At 49.1% G+C, this 5,177-nt stretch overlaps 1 protein-coding gene across 3 annotated transcripts in view; it reads right to left on the reverse strand.

Annotated features, from left to right (window-relative positions):
• LOC113808654 (high affinity cAMP-specific and IBMX-insensitive 3',5'-cyclic phosphodiesterase 8B) overlaps positions 1 to 4,681 on the reverse strand; it is a 62,654-nt gene extending 57,973 nt beyond the window's left edge. For 2 of the 3 annotated variants that reach the window (XM_070134298.1, XM_070134296.1), the window contains exon 1: positions 4,662 to 4,681. The gene's annotated coding sequence lies outside the window, so the exon portion shown is untranslated. The remainder of the gene's footprint in view (positions 1 to 4,661) is intronic. The other variant, XM_070134300.1, reaches the window with a different exon arrangement.
• Between the last annotated feature and the right edge of the window lie 496 nt (positions 4,682 to 5,177).

The following is a 5,177-nucleotide window of genomic DNA, read 5'->3' on the forward strand; positions in this document are numbered from 1 at the left end:
TATATATATATATATAGACAGAGACAGATAGAGAAAGAGAAACAGACAGAGGCAGACAGACAGAGAGAGAACATCGTATTCTAGCAATCAATCTATTCAGGTTTTAATCTATTAATTTATTCACATCTATATTTACCCGAGCGTCCCATTCGCCGGGCACACCTCGCCTCCTCGGCCCGGCCGCTCGACGCTTCAGCCAAGGAAAAATACGGCAATTAAAATCTAAATCTAACTTGTCCTTGACGCCTAAATCACCTGTACCAAATCCTCCTCCTCCTCCTCGTCCTCTCCCTTCTATTCGTCTCCTTCTCCTCCTCCTCCTCCCCTCTTTTCGTCTCCTCCTCCTCGTCCTCTCCCTTCAATTCGTCTCCTCCTCCTCATCTCCCTTCTATTCGTCTCCTCCTCCTCCTCCTCTCCTTTCTATTCGTCTCCTCCTCCTCCTCCCCTCTATTCGTCTCCTCCTTCTTCTGATTCTTCTTCTTTTTTCTGACACTTCTTCTTCTTTCATCTCCTCCTCCTCCTTCTCCTAATCTTCTCTCTTTGTCTTCCTCTTCTTCTCCTCCCCCTCATCGTCCTCATCGTCGACGTCGTCCTCGTCCTCCTCATTTTTCTTCTTCTAATTCGTATTCTTCCTCCTCCACCTTTTTCTTCTTCTAATTCTTATTCTTCCTCCTCCTTTTTCTTCTTCTTCTTCTTCTAATTCTCATTCTTCCTCCTCCTCTCCCTCTCTCCCTCTACCCCGCCCTACCCCTCCTCACTTCGAGACGGAAGGCGCCTGAACTGTTAGTGAAAGTGTGCGTGTGTGGCGGGTTGGGTTGTGGGGGAAAGAACAGGATAAGGAGACAGCGAAACAGTAGGAGGCATAAAGGAAGAATTAAAGGAAAGAGAATAATGATAATAAAAGATTTTTTTCTCTCTCTCTTTCTACATCTTATCGTTCTTGTCTTCTGCTCTCCTATTCCTTCTCTTCGTCTTGCTCTATCCATGTTTCTTTTTCTCTCTACTTATTTTCGCTTCCCACCCTCCTTCAATTTTCTCTCTATCTTTTCCTTTTCCTCTTCTTTCTTCTCTTTCCCCTTTTTCCCTCCGTCCCATTTCCTCCTCCCACTCACCCTCATCTTCCTCTCTCTCTCTCCATCCCATATCCACCTCTCCTAAGCTCTCCATCCCCTCTCTCTCTATACTGTCCTCGTCCCTATTCCTCTTCCTCTCTCCTTCATCTCATTTTCTCTCCCCCTCTCGCGTCCCTTCACCCTCTCCCTACCTCCCGTCCTCCTTCACCCTGTCCTTCCACCCCCTTCCTACCTCCCCCATCCCCCTCTCCCTTTCCTCCCATCCTCCTTCACCCTCTTCTTCCTCTCCCTTTCCCTCCCTCCCCCCGTTCTCCCTCTTCCTTTCCCTCCATTCCCTATCCTACTTCCCTCTCCCCCTTCCATCCTCCCTCCCTCTCCCACACCCTTTCCCTTCATCCCATTCCTCCCTCCCTTCCTTCCCTAAGTCTCCCTTTCTCTCCATCCCTCTCTCCCTCCCGTCGTCCCTCACCCTCTTCTCCCTCTCCTTTCCCCCCAATCCCTTTCCCTACCTCTCCTCCTCCACCCCCCCCATCCCTCTCTCCCTTTCCCTCCACCCTTCCCCCATCCCTCTCTCCCTTTTCCTCCACCCCCCCATCCTTCTCTCCCCCCCCCCCTTCGCGGATCACCTCTACAGCTGAGTCCCAAGGAGCAGCGGGGCGTGAGGCGAGGCGGCCCGGCGAGGATTAGTGGTGGCAGCGATTTCAAGGTATAGACCCCGATTCTTTGTGTACACGTGGGCGCCGTCTCTCGCTCTCTCTCTCTCTCTCTCTCTTTCTCGCTCTCTCTCTCTCTCTCTCGTTCTCGCTCTCTCTCTCTCTCTCTCGCTCTTTCTTTCTTTCTTCCTCTCTCTCTCTCTTTCTTTTTTATTTATCTTTCTCTCTATTATTTCTTTCTTCCTCTCTCTCTCTTTCTTTTTTATTTATCTTTCTCTCTTTTCTTTCTATTTCTCTCTCTCTCTCTCTCTTTCTCTCTCTCTCTTTCTATTTCTCTCTCTCTCTCTCTTTCTATTTCTCTCTCTCTCTTTCTTTCTATCTCTCTCTCTCTCTCTCTCTCTCTCTCTCTCTTTCTTTCTATTTCTCTCTCTCTCTCTCTCTCTCTCTGATGCTGATGCTACTTCTGTGTGACGCGGGGTTCTCTCGGTGCTTAAGGCTTCCTGTGGTCGCTACCGTGTTTTTGGTGTCGGTGGAGAGGGAGAGAGAAGGGGTTGAGCAAGAGAGGAGAGCGAGGGAATGGTGGGGGGTGAGGGTTGGTAGGGGGGAGGGAGGAGGGGAAAAGGAGTTGGAAGGGTCGGAGGAAGGGTGTGTGTGGGGGGGTGAGGGTTGGTAGGGGGAGGGAGGAGGGGAAAAGGAGTCGAAAGTGTCGGAGGAAGGGTGGGGGTGAGGGTTGGTAGGGGGGAGGGGGAAGGGAAAAGTGTTGGAAGGGTCGGAGGAAGGGTGGGGTGGGTGAGGGTTGGTAGGGGGAGGGGGAGGGAAAGGAGTCGGAAGGGTGGGGGGAGGGTTGGTAGAGGGGGGAGCGAGGAGGGGAAAAGGAGTTGGAAGGGTCGGAGGAAGGGTGAGGGGTGAGGGTTGGTAGGGGGAGGGGGAGGGGAAAAGCGTTGGAAGGGTCGGAAGAAGGGGAAGGATAGGGGGTAGGGCAAGGTGGGGAGAGAGAGGGAAGGGTGGCGGTTGAGGGTAGGCACGAGGGAAGAGGGTGAGGGTAAGGTCGGGGAGCGTGAGGGGGAAGGGGAAGAGGAGGATTGGAGGAAGAGGAAGAGGAGGATTGGAGGAGGGGGAAGAGGAGGACTGGGGGAAGGGGAAAAGGAGGACTGGAGGAAGAATAAGAGGAGGATTGGAGGAAGGGGAAGAGGAGGATTGGAGGAAGGGGAAGAGGAGGATTGGAGGAAGGGGAAGAGGAGGATTGGAGGAAGGGGAAGAGGAGGATTGGAGGAAGGGGAAGAGGAGGATTGGAGGAAGGGGAAAGGGGAAGAGAGGGAGAGGGAAAAGGGAAAGGGGTCCGTTCCTGTTAAATAAGTGCTATGGGGTTTTCTGACGTCCATGCGGTGAAGTACACTGTTAAATCCCCCGAGTTCACGGCGCAGCCATAGTGCAATCCACGTGAAGGGAATCGAACACGGCTGCCCCCAACCCTCTCCGCCCCAGCAGCGCCCTACCCCACAAAAGGGGACCCAGAACTAACATTAAATCCCACAAACATACACACACAAACACACACACACACTCACAAACACACACACAAACACTCACTCACACACAGACACAGACACACACACACATACACTCACTCACACACAAACACAAACACACACATACAAACACACGCACACACACACACGAACACTCACTCACTCACACACGCACACAAACACAGACGCACACACAAACACACACACACACACGATCTTCCTTGCTTCGCCTCCACGCAACCCGATCGTATTCTGCCTTCTCTCGCTTAGTTGCTGTGTTGCCGAAGTGTTGCGCAACAGTTTCGCAGCGTCGCGTTAACACGGCTCGAGGCCACGTGGCCGCGACTGGCACTCCGTTGCACTACAAAGGATCTGCAGCGTCACTCGTGCCTCGCTGTGTCGGGGTATGGAGCCGGTGTGATGTATTGCCCCGAGATACCGTAATATATGTAGGCTTCATCCTGCTTTTGTTGTATTCTGCTCCACGGTGCGTTGTATTTTCCCCGAATATATAACTTAAATCGGACCAAATTGGATGATGATGAAAACGGAAGTAGTGATGGTAATAAAAATCAATGGGAGTAGACGTAGTAACAAAAAATGATGATAACAAATAAAACAGTATCGTATTAAGCGGCACAGTTGATAATAATTGAAATCGTCTTTGACTAACCGTAGAGTTAAGTCAGGAAAATTATCTTAAAAAATATTTTAGGCTTGTTATTCTTTCTCGTTCCTGTTGCTGCAATAAAATTTCATATTTGTATCTTTCGTTACCCAGCTATTCGTTATGTATAATCATTCTTACTTTCTTGGTATAAATTTTCCTTTACGTTTCAGTGCACAGTCAAATTTATCATTATATGTTTTTCCTTTTTTTTTTAGAAGACTAAATGAACCATGGAAGAGATCTTGCAAATGATAACATGCCAAAAATAATCCGTTTTTGAAATCATGTCTAGACGCCACCCTCATCAAGCACTTTCCTTTTTTCCTTTTTTTCCCGCACGCTGATTGCTATTATTTTCCTTTCTTGTTAGTGCTCGCGGCGGTTTTCAATGACATTCTGTGTTTTTCAGACCTTTAGTAAATCTAATATTTAAACAAGAGGCAGACTGGAAAATCGTACCTATGCCTACACGTAGCACGCATCACACACACACACACACACACACACACACACACACACACACACACACACACACACACACACACACACACACACACACACACACACACACACACACACACACACACACACATATTCCCAAGAAAATCTAATTCAGTAGAGAGAGAGAGAGAGAGAGAGAGAGAGAGAGAGAGAGAGAGAGAGAGAGAGAGAGAGAGAGAGAGAGAGAGAGAGAGAGAGAGAGAGAGAGAGAGAAAACGGGGGCACATTTTCCCACCTCGCCTTCAATTCCTCCTTCCACTTTGGCTCGTGCATGTTTGTGGTCCGTCATCTCTCAGGCATGCAACGGGTCACGTCTATGGCAGGCTGTCCCCTTCTACACTAGGATATGTAGGTCTCCTGTACTCTCCCCGGTCGCGCTCCGTCTGGTAACGTCACTCTTGCGCAGCCTGGAGTGTTTTTTTTAGAGACCTCTCTTCCTCTGGTATAATGTTTTTTTTCTTCTCTTTTCTTTATGGGCGTGTAATAACGAATTACAATCCTCGTGCATTTAAGCCAAAGAATAAAAAATAGACGCTAGCTAGCTCACGTTCCAAGAAAATAAAAGATATATATAAACAAAGAAAAAAAAACACGCAGGCTTCCTCTTACCCCGCGGTCTCTGAAAGGGCTGACATGTTCTCCCCGTGACGTCACACCAAAGTGGCGGAGGCACGATGACTAACAAGATTTGTCAACGTCTGATAAACACATCCAACCCACATAGTTGTTATGCATAAAATATCCAATCTTG

Source organism: Penaeus vannamei, chromosome 19 (genome assembly GCF_042767895.1).
Source record: "Penaeus vannamei isolate JL-2024 chromosome 19, ASM4276789v1, whole genome shotgun sequence".
Classification (NCBI taxonomy): domain Eukaryota; kingdom Metazoa; phylum Arthropoda; class Malacostraca; order Decapoda; family Penaeidae; genus Penaeus; species Penaeus vannamei.